Raw genomic sequence first — 12,580 nt, 5'->3', positions numbered from 1 at the left:
TAAGATGTTTTGCAGGTAGGAAAGAAAAGGTACTATCTCTTTCAGCCATGCACAAACAGCTTAGCAATTCATGCATAATGAACAGAATAATGTCGCTTTATACATTAATAAATGTTGATGAATTATGAAAAAAGCTGCATTTCCAAATTTTAACCAGTGGATTTTAATGCCGCCTGTAAGGCTTATTTGCATTGTCATTTACTGCATTTATCTTAGTTTTATGATTCTATTTATTAAAGGTACTTGCTATACATTTTGTTATTGTAATTTGAATCCTGTTCTGTTCAAGTGGGTACTATATATGTGATATTTCGTTCATATTCTCATTAATATATTTTACTGAAGAATTAGTGGGTGTTTAAATGACTTCACCTATTCCCTTTATCAGTAATTAAGTCATTTCCTCTAGATTATGTACAAGATCAAATAGAAATCTATATAAATAAAAATGTAATGTTTGTTTGTGGGATTAACATAACTCAAAAACCATTGGACAAATTGACACCAAATTTGGACACAATACAACTATTAGGCCAACAAGTGACCATCACTCATAAAAACACTGAAAAACACAGAAGATATTTAAAAAGCCAAAAAATAAAAATGCATTACATCTCATGCACAAAACTACACACAGACACACATGCAAACACAAATATATACACACACATATACACATATATACACACACAAAATACATATACACAGACTGGACCACAGCAATGCATTGCAGGGGACGGATAGTAATAAATAAACCAGCAAATAAAATAATTATGAGAAGAAAGAAAGATAATGTTTTATCCCATCTGCTGGGCCCTAAAACCAACTTGGCTCAGCAAAAAGTGATTGATTCAAGTTGTTTTTAGGATCATGTGGGATTTGATCTCTATTTTCCTTTCCATGCTACTTAACTCCACTCAAGAGAAGTGTCTGATTTCCAGTGAGTGAAAACATGGATCCAAATTTAGTACTTGGGTAGATCCACTGAAATAAACAGATCTTAAATTAGTTTATTTATTTATTTATTTGCTTCATTTATATACCGCTCTTCTCAGCCCTCAGGCGACTCAGAGCGGTTAACAACCAGTTTCAACAAGACAATACAAAATCAGTAATCAATTAAAACAGTAATATCAATTAATTAACACCAGAGTCAATACAACAGTACAGCAATAAACAATCCATTGCATCTCATTAATAGAATCAGCATCCGATCTCGTTGTCCATATTCTATTCCAATAATCACTCAATTGTACTGCTTAGTTGAAAGCCTGTTCGAAGAGCCAGGTCTTCACACTATTCCGGAATGCCATTAATGAGGGGGCCGATCTAATGTCTATAGGAAGGGTGTTCCACAGCCGAGGGGCCACTACTGAGAAGACCCTGTCTCTCGTCCCCGCCAGGCGTGCTTGTGAAGCCGGCAGGACCGAGAGCAGGGCCTCCCCAGACAATCTTAATGTCCTAACTGGTTCATAGGAGGAGATGTGTTCGACAGATAGGTTGGGCCAGAACCGTTTAGGGCTTTAAAGGCTAAAGCCAGCACTTTGAATTGTGCCTGGTAGCAAATTGGCAGCCAGTGGAGCTGGCGCAACAGAGGAGTTGTATGCTCCCTGGGTGCTGCTCCTGTTAGCAACCTGGCTGTTGATCGTTGGACCATTTGAAGCTTCCGAGCAGTCTTCAGAGGCAACCCCACGTAGAGAGCGTTGCAGTCATGAATAAATTTAAATTAGTCATGAATAAATTTTAAAAGCAATAATTTTACTAGAAACAACCAACAGTTTGTTTGTTCCAGCATGATAGGGAGTTAGACTGGATGACCCTTGGTCTCTTCTAACTTTATGATTCCATGAATTCTGTGGCATCCTGGAGTTCCTAGTTTAGTGAACCTGCAAAGGTCTCCAATTAAGAATTTGAAAAACGCTTCCTTAAAGTACAAATCCTAGGATTCCTTACACACAGGAAAAGTGGAAGTGTTCGCATTTTTAAAAAGAGCTTTGCCAGAGGTTTATGAATGGATTTTTAATGATGTTTCAAGGATGTCTTGCACTATTTTAACTCTTTGCTTCATCCTAAACCTTAATCTGAGCATCATTCTATGGAGATTATGTACCTGTTGCCAATTCAATAATCTCTTAAAGAGCAAAGAGAAGAAATCCAGGCTGGATCTAATTCAAGATTCCAACAATAATTGAAAAATATGCTGATAGTTTCTTGTCATTCTATTGTATAGTCCAGAAATATTGATACAGGATAGAAGGATGAAGGAAAGAAATCTGGCTATGTTTGCAGGATGGTCCAAAATAATAAACCCTTCAGTCTATTAAATGCTTTTAGTATCAGTCCTTCAGCTACATAGTGTATTACATCTGTCAATAAGTACTGTCTTTTAAGGATAGATGGAGGGATTTGAAGTGAAGTAGAGCCCCTTAGCTTCTGAAGAAAGGCAAAATCTCTGGAGGGAGGCAGAAATTGCTAAAACTCCTTTGCACACAGATTAACTTGTAATTTACTCATTCATGCATTTGAGAATATAGCTTCTCATACCAGTGTCAGTGCTTTTCTTCTGTTGTATAACACCGTTTATGCTGCTGCTCTTGCTTTCCAATAAAACCTTGAGATTACAAACTCTCCCTAGTGGATTCTATCCCAGAAATGAAAGGAGAAAAATCGCTGCATATACACTACCTTGATACCACAGCAACTGCATTCTTCTTTTTTTTAAAAAATTAAGAGATCAGTTGTAATATGACATGACTTCTCCTGGGATATACTAATCCTGCTCATATGAATTAGCTTACTCAACAGAGTTTATCCTTTGGGAGTGGTAAATAATGTGAGTAATGCACATCTATGCAATGAATTTTCTATGTTGGCAGAGACGGTGTCTTTTATTCCATTCATCTTTTTCAGTGGTAAATCCTAATCATTAAGGAAACTGTAATCACATTATTGAAGTATTATAATGTTGTGATTGCACAATAATTTTGTAGGAAGTTACACATATTCTCATATGAAATCCCTCTAGAATGAATTAGAATTCTACAGCAGAGTAGAGCAGAACCATTGTCTCAGCTATACCATTGGAAGGAAGCACCTCAGATGGAAAATGGTAATCTTCAGACGAAACCGTGAAAATGTATGGCAATAATAAGAGAAGGCTCATAAAACAGGTGGGGAAACATTGGCTCTTCAAATAATTGGAACTACATCTCCCATAATTGCTTAACCCCTTTCCATGTTGAAGTTGTTGCCTAGAATATCTGGAGGACCAGATTTCCCACCCTGATATAAAAGGAAAGACGCATGAGGTGAAAACAAGACCCCTTTGTCTTCTGACATACACATATCCTACGCTAATTGGAAACATTACTTTAGATAGCTACTGAGACATCAGACAGATTTTCATTAACTGCTTTTGTGAACCATGAACTTATCTTTTCAGCCTTGTTCAATAAAATCACATAGATGGTAATCTGTGAGAACCTTTGGTCATTATTGTGAATGTAGAACCTGTGGATATAAAATTTTTTAAGAGAAGCCTCCACTATTAAGCGAGTCTTGCAGAAAAGGTTCCATCATATTAGTGTATGGGAACTTCACAGTACTTACTTACTTAGGCAATCTCTCATTGTCCGAGTAGGATAGTCTTCCAAGATCAGTGTACTGGCGGTGGGTCCGTAGGTGACTGTGGAGCCCTATTCTTGATCTGCATCTTCTTCTGCAGTGAGGGCATTGGTTTCCAGGTGGAAGGTGGTCCCGGTCGGGGTTGGCTTGATTCGCCTTCCTCTTGGCACATTTCTCTCTTTTGCTCTCCATTCATGCCTCTTCAAATTCTACAGCACTGCTATTCACAGCTGACCTCCAGCTGGAGTGCTCAAGGGTCAGGGCTTCCCAGTTCCCAGTGTCTATGCCAGAGTTTTTAAATTTGGCTTTGAACCCATCTTTAAATCTCTTTTCCTGCCCATCAACATTCCATTTTTCATTCTTGAGTTCAAAGTAAAGCAACTGCTTTGGGAGACAGTGGTCAGGCATCCAGCAACATGACTGGTCCAGTGGAGTAGATGGTGGAGGACTATCGCTTCAATGCTGGTGGTCTTTGCTTCTTCCAGCATGCTGACATTTGTCTGCTTATCTTCCCAAGAGATTTGCAGGATTTTCCATAGGCAACGCTGATGGAATTGTTCCAAAAGTTGCATGTGACGTCTGTAGACAGTCTACATCTCGCAGGCATATAGCAGGGTTGGGAGGAAAATAGCTTTATAAACAAGCACCTTGGTATCCCTACGGATGTCCCGGTCCTCGAACACTCTCTGCTTCATTCGGAAAAAAACTGCACTCGCAGAGCTCAGGCGGTGTTGTATTTCAGTGTCAATGTTGACTTTTGTGGACAGGTGACTGCCAAGGTAGCGAAAATGATCAACATTTTCTAATGTTACACCATCACAGTACTTAGTACCCTTTGTCCTGGCTAGCTCCGATCTTTGAACCTCGGTACTATCCAGTACTATTCTATTATTGCATAACTTGGGAAATCTTCTCAAGAGTTACACATCCCAAAACATTGCCCTTATGTGGGAGTTATAGGATTGGCTACTGTCTCCATAGGAAGCAGGATGGCACATGTAGTGAAATCTACCTTTTAGGTGACCAGGCCGAAGTCTGAATATCAGTAGCTGTCATCTTGAAAGACAGGCAGAGGCAGGAGGAGGAGTCAAGCCGACTCCTGATTGGATAGAGCAATTAGGGGAGGAGTCGGTTGAGAGAGGGAAATAAGCTGTCAGCTTTTGACAGCGGGGGAGAAGTGTCTTGACATCAGACACAGAAGGATAGGATTTTAGGGGAGGAAGCTAGATAGGGTTCTGACAGGAAAGAAAGCTAGAAAGTGAGCCTTAGGGATAGGGAATAAGGTTGAGACAAAGGCTAGGGTTTTATTGTGTTGAGAGGACCAGTAAAAGAGAGTTTTGTCTTATTAAACTTAAGAGAAGTTTAACATATCTTGTTGCCCTGTGTGTGAGACAGACAGGAGTCTGTTCTCTAAGAGTTACTGTTTCTAAGGATAGAGCAGTGTGTTTAAGGAAACTCACAGTTAATGAAAGCTTTATTTGTCAGTAGATCTAACTGTTTACCCTAACTATGTCTCTACAACTGAATTACGCTTCTGTACCGCTCATTCTATGAGTAGATGTTTGTTTAAAGCTCAATAAACTTTTTCTAGTTCACTTTTAACTGGTGTCAGCTTCAGTTTGTCAAGCCCTTTTAAAGTCCAGTCAGCCAGTGAAGAAGCCATAGAAAAATCCCAGGGCAAACACATCTTTACCTACAACACATTCACACCTTTGGTTCCTCAGACCAATAAAGCTGAGGTGGTGGCGGCTAATACTACCAATAACATCGGTCGTTAATAGCTTCATAGCATTGGCAGCCAGTATCTTTCCTTACACTGGTCACAGCGGTGGGATTCTTTGTTTCCCCCTGCCCAAGCTGTGGCGCTCTACTTTCGCTATACTGGTGGCAGCGGTGGGATTCATTGTTCCCCCCTGCCCAGGTATCTTTGAATTTTGTTATAGCACACATTATCTATATCTATATCTATATCTATAATTATAACTATATCTATATTTATCTATATCTATATCTATCTATATATTTTTATATCTAGCTATGGAACCTCCTGAGCTCTCCAGGGTGCAATTGAATAGAAGCTAAGCTTTAAAACTTTGCATTGCAAGCCTATATGGAAATATTCCATAATATCAGCAAAATGAAAAATACGATTGGACATAATATTAGATATTTTATTAGTTATGTGTTCCAGTGCAATTTTTATGATTATACAGATGAATGTGATCCAAGCATTAGCATGAGATGACTTTCTAGAGGAGGGTGGGCGGTAATGTTTAAATAAGCAATGGAAAAGCTAGGCAGGGTTGTCCTAAATGATAAAAGGCAGCTTTCTTTAAAACAATGTAGAAATTAGTATTCTTATTCTTAAAAATGCAGGAGCTTATTAACTAATTTTGACACCCAATTTAGCATTGTTTCGAGAAGCTTAATTTACACTTTGGAATACACTGAATCTAAAGTTTTGCAAGCAGGGTGTGAATTAGCTAAATGTCAGCGCATGATTCTTTCATCTGTGATGTGCAAATCACATTGTGTGGAAATGAACAAGCAAGGAAAGACAGTTTATTATCCCAATTCTGTCCATGTCACTCTTCAGTTCCATCAATTCTGATAAAAGAAGCAACAACCCACACATAATTTTATGTTCACTGTACAGATGGCAATTGGTTATCAACAGGGAGTCTGTTTTGGTTTCTTGGTTTCTTTTCTTCTGACACTCCCTGTTGTTACTATGATGATGATTATCCTTTCTGCACACCCAAAAATAATTCTAGGCACCCCATCTGGGCATAGAACCAACTGTAAATTTATGGCCACACACCACAGAAGTACCCTTTAGGTCAGTGGCTCCCAATCTTTTTTTGACCAGGGACCACTTTGACCAGGGACCACTCTCCAACATTAGTACCAAAAGGGTTATGAATCAGTTTTTGGTCAACTTTAGAGTCAGTTTGGTTATTTAGGGTACAGATTCAGAAAAATTGCATTGGATAGGCCACATCAGCTCTAGTTTCTGATACAAAAGATATTACATCCAGTAGTCGCCATCTGCTCGCCCAAAGAAAGGCATATTTAATAATCTAGAGCTGATGTGGTAGTAGTAATCTTTCATGGGTAGTCAGCCTCTCCTCTCCTCACATCCCAACTGCCTCGGTACTATAAGAGGGTTTTGCAAGACCTGTTGCTTTCTTTGCTGCATGTTTTTGAGGCAACGGTATAGTAATGGTAAGGCTGTGAACCATATTTTTGTTCTTGCAGACCACTGATGGTCCACGAACCACAGGTTGGGAACCGCTGCTTTAGGTAAAATGTGGGTAGAGAAGTAAAGCATTGATATCATCCATGTTCTACTTTAATAGAATCAAAACAGAAAACAGAAGACCCATTTTCGATCAGAAGATATCCCAAAAGCAGATTATGAGCACTATGAAAACTTCTATATGTCTCCTGTTCGTAGTATTGGTACTCAATCTTGTACAAAATGTTTTGTGTTAATTTAAAAATAACAACTGATGGTACAGCATTTTTAAAGGTGGGAGTTTGCTCTCTCTCATGCATTACTTTGTCTTGCTCATCATGTTTCACAAACTGTTGCTAGAACAAATGGGAATAATTCATGGAGTTGGCATAAGTCTACTGGTGACCTGAAAGCATATAAACATACAAGGTTGTCCTATTAAGGCACAAACACTGACATTCTGGTGACACTCCTCAGCAAGGCATTCTTCAAACAGGCATACTGTACAGACTGTGGTGCTGACAAGATAAGTTCTTTTGTCATTTTATACTGTAAAATGCCACATTGTATCCGCTTACTAAGGAATCAAGACTATGAGAGGTGATTTCTGTTCTGAATGCACACAAAGCATTTTATTCTTAAACTGCAATTAACACACGCCTTCATGACTTCTGTCAAATGAAGCATCAATAGAATTGCCCTAGCTGAAAACTCATTTCTGCCACCCAGTGGGGATTTTCCAAAACATGCAGTGATCACTGCCACTGTGTTGCCTAGCAAGTGTTTTTAGTCAGTGTACATCTGACAGGATTTTGTGGACTGGGGAATTCTGAGAGGATAGGCAAGAAGCAACTCTTGAACACAGTATCACACGTGTGTATCCACCCATGTGTCCACATCCACCTACACATCACTTGTAGCCATCTCTTGGCATTTTCACATGCAGGAAAAAATACACATCCCATCTCAGATAATGTTTCTCTTGCCACAGATAAAACATCTAACACCTGAATAGATGTTCCTGTAACTTTAAGCAATGACATTTACAGATAGGATGGCTTTAAGCAATCAATGGTACTGATAGGGCTAAGCGGAGAGCAAACCAATGCTCTCTATAATGTATTGAAAGCATCTTTGGTGTGCTTGCTTTTCTTTAGGAGTCCATTATCACCAATTTATTTCCCCCAAACACTTTGCTATTGAAAGATTTACGCATCACATAACAGCAATATGTCCTGCAAATAGTATAGCATACAATTTGGTTTAGATAATACAGTTAATGCACAAGGAAAGAAAATAGTACATTTGATAGAAAGTGTCCCATTTTCTATGTCAAAAGTGTTTTGAAATATTGATTAGAAAAGTGTGAAATGCTCAAACTTGCCATTCATTTGAGTAACCAACTGTACTCCATTTCTATTTTTACACTGGGTTCATATCTCTGTGTTTTTAAATATATACATCAATGGCACCAGGCAAATTACTTCTCATAATGGGTGCTGCTGGTTCTCTTGAGGGGTCCCAATGTATGATAATAGGATTTTGTAATCTGTAGTAATCACTTGTAATTACTTACTTTCACAATATTCCTTTTGTGGCAGACCATGACCATTGACATTTTACAGGATTGTGTGGAGGTAACTGTGGCCAAAGACATTTGGGATTCTTTGATCAGAGATCCCTTCTAGATTGCAATATAATCCAGATTATCTAATCAGATAATCCACATTACCTGTTTCGAACTGGATTATATGAATCTACACTGCCATATAATTCAGTTCAAAGTAGATAATATGGATTTTATATTGCAGTATAAAAGGGGCCTGAGACGAAAGATTCTGTCCATTTGCTCTCAAAGCTTTCAAACGATTTATAATTTAACCAATGTTTATGCTGGAGATCCAGTTCTTAAGCCTTTTATTTTTGCATTTTCTTCCTATCTAAACATCTTTGGTCCATTACTGAGAAAGGTGGCAGGAGGCTAGAGAAATGAGCAGTTTCTTTGTTCTTTACTTGAAGACACTTCTACAGTTACTCATTAAAGGACTGCTTGAGCAAAACCTGCTGAAATGGACACAATTTAGTAATAGTTTTTCTTTGGTTTTGTTTTTAGTCTACATTCTCTTAGCATCCACATTGCAAAATTACAGTGATTTGAACCAATTTAATTGCCATGTATCCATTCTATAGAATCCTAAGAATTGAATTTATAGTATGTGAGGTACTTTAAACTCTCTGGTAGACCCCTCTGAACTTGAACATTAATTTTGTTTGGCAAAGAAAGCATGAAACTATAGATCTTGGTAGTTCAAGTGGTACCAAAGTGCTAAAACAGTTGTGTTTGGATATATCCTTCTTCTTTTTTCTACCATTTCCCATTCTAACTTGGAGAGATGCAAATCCAAAATATCTGGAAAATGATGCAATTCAAACAATTAATCAGTCCACTCATCATCCCTTTGATAGTTGCTGCTATGTGCCTTCAAGTTCATTCTGAGTTATGGTGACCTCATCATAGAGGTGAATTGGCAAGAATCAAAGAAGACTGCCATTATCTTCCTCTGAGCCTCAGAGAGTTCACTTGCCTCTCTGGTCAACCAGTTGATTTCCATGGCTAAGCAGCGATAGAAATGCTGGTCTACCAGAGTTCTAATCTAACATTCTAACTATATACAACACTGATCTTTGACAAAGGAGACATATATATTTTATAGCTAAAATAGATATTATTCCTTTCTGCTTCTGGTGTTAGAGAAATCATGCAACACATTGCCTTTTTAAATGTAGGTTAAGAGAAACATCTGAGTGGAACAAGTTTCATTTGAAGAAAAGAAAGGATGCATCCCACCCACCCTTACCTATAAACTGAAAAAAAGATTTTTCCATACATAAGGTGAGCTTGGACAGCACATCACACTTTCCAACAGGAAGCCTGGCATTAGCTCGAACAAAAGAAGCAACAAGAAGACACAGCTGTGCTATTCTCTCCAGATACTTCTTTATCCTCATTCACACTTTATTGGATTCCACATCATCAGCACCTGCAGGCACACAATGCCGATCTATCTGGACCTTCAAGTAGTTTGCTTTGTGTAACATAAAATGTGGAGAGAGGTGGGGGAAATGATGCATCTTTCAGGTGCTGGTAAGTCTGTTCCCTTGCCAAAGAAAGAACAAAAGCTGCTCTAACCGCATCTCTCACGCAGAGAAAGAAATTTCTACAAAGGATGCAATCAGGGCCCAAAGGAACTACTGTGATTTACCAACTTGAATGGAAATGGGCTGAATGAATGCCTAGCTTCATTCTGACTGTTTATCTAGCTATGCCACAGATGTATGCTTATGGGTCCATTTTCCACAAATGGTTCTTCAACCCCATGCTGGAGCGCCCCATCCCCCATCAGATGGTCTCTTTTTCTTATATAGTACAGGATTACATGAACATCAAAAACATGAGAGTTGGGATAGCTATTGCATGAATTTACTCTTCCACCACACAGGTTTTGATGATCATCCAACTTCTGCTTAAAGCACACTCCACTCTATAAGAGGGGGTGTTCTTGAGCAATTGTCTAGGTTGCCCTGGCTATTTTTCCATTTTAGAGATCAGCAAGAGCTTCAACAGAATTATCTGTTAAGGAGACAAGAAAGATAGAGAGCCTTCCACTCTTCAAGGCAATCTGTTCTACCTCTCAAACAGCTCCCACAACAACAAACTGGGTGGAACCTTGTAATGCGATTTCTCTTATTTCTGTTGTTTCTGGAGTATTAAAAAAATAAGCTAGTTCCATATTATATGTGATATCTCTTCGGATATATGGTGTCAAGGAACTTTCTCCAGTTCTATTGTCATGGGCATGGTCAGGTTTAGACTCTCTGGAACCTGAGACCTCTCCAGGGGTGCGAAACCAATAATGAAAATCTGATGGATCTGGATAGATTCTTAACAACTGTTGTGGATTTTCTTGTCTCCTTAACAGATAATTCTGTTGAAGCTCTTGCTGATCTCTAAAATGGAAAAACAGCCAGGGCAACCTAGACAATTGCTCAAGAACACGCCCTCTTATAGAGTAGAGTCAAATCAATCCCATGATTTTTCAAGGAGCAAGAAAATGAGTGACAAGAGGACTAAGTGAAGTTGGTGGAAGAGTCTGAGTGAGTCTAACTAAACACAAGCTAGAGCCTAGAGGAGAAGGCAGTGTTTGTCCATTGCAGGCTGCCTTTGACCTCAGCCACTGGTGACTGACTGCTTGCAGACTCGGGCCCTGACTGCCTGACTGAGGCAAGGCCCAGCAGAGAGGATCATGAGAGGGGAAAGGAGAGGCCCTGGTAGGGTGCTTAAAGGATTGGTCCAATGTTTTTTTTTTGTGTGTGTGTGGGGTTATTATGTTTAATGGTTTTAAATGTTATTTATATGCTTATTGTTTCTAGTGATTTTATGTTATGTTTTATATGATTTGTATAATGAGGCATTTAATTTTTGCTTAGATGTATTTTGTACACCGCTCTGAGTCCCCTAAGGGGTGAGAAGATCGGGATAGAAATGAAGAAAATAATAATAATAATATTTGAACACTTATTCCATGGCAGTGCTTTGCTGCCATCATTAAATCTGTAAGGGATCATCCACTGAAGCTTTTTCAATTGGCTTCTTATATGTTGATCCTCAAGTAGAGAATGGAGACCACTCAACAACCCACTGTGAAGAATTTTAATGACCCTTTGCAAGTAAAATTGCTCAGCTCGGTTGTAAATTAGTCACTGTAGTTGATACAATTCCAGTGGATTTAACCTTGGCTCCTGCTTGTCCTATATTACTTGATAGTTTTCAATTTGTGTATCCTTATGATGTAAACATTATCCTTGGAGAAATGAGAGTCATCACATGTGTATTAGATCTCCATCCTTCTTGAGTCATTAAACAGACCAGAGGATGGGAATGAGTGGTTCAATGCCTCTTTACAACAAGGCAAAATTCTACCTTGCTCAAAGGAGGCAGTTGTTAGGCCCTTGGTGAAAAGGCCATGCTTGAACCCTTCCATAATGGATAATTATAATCTAGTGTTTATCACACTATTTTTGGAAAGGTATCAAGTGTATGGTAGACTCCCTGCTCCAGGGGCTAGGGTTATCTAGATCTATTTCATTATGGTTTCAGGTGCAGCTATGGTACAGAGGATTTTTGGGTCAACTTAGTAGCTGCCTTATTCCATGAGCTGTACAGTTAGACCTTTCAGCAGCTTTTAGTACCACTGGCACTGTTTTCAGTCTTTATGGAGAGGCAAATATGGAAGGCAGTACTGGGGGAATCTAGTTTGGCAATTGACCTTGAGGACCATCAATAGGCAGATGAGATCCTTTTTTTTCATCCAAGGAGGATGTATTGATCATAAACCAGTGTCTGTAATCTGTAATGGACTCGAGGGCAAGCAAATTGAAACTTAATGAAGACAAGACAGAAGGACACTTAGGCTCCTTCCACACAACTGAATAAAATCCCATATTATCTGCTTTGAACTGGGATCTATGGCAGTGTGGACTCAGACAACCCAGTTCAAATCAGGTATTGTGGGATTTTCTGCCTTGATATTCTGGGTCATAAGACTGTGTGGAAGGGTCCATAGTTTGCTAAAAGTCAGATTGGGGAATAAGGATTCAAAGCCTGTGTTAGGTGGGGTACATCCCTCCTGGAGATGTTGTTTGGGATTACTCCTGAAC

The sequence above is a fragment of the Anolis sagrei genome, chromosome 4 (assembly GCF_037176765.1).
Source record: "Anolis sagrei isolate rAnoSag1 chromosome 4, rAnoSag1.mat, whole genome shotgun sequence".
Lineage (NCBI taxonomy): Eukaryota > Metazoa > Chordata > Lepidosauria > Squamata > Dactyloidae > Anolis > Anolis sagrei.
This window is presented reverse-complemented; position numbering follows the sequence as displayed.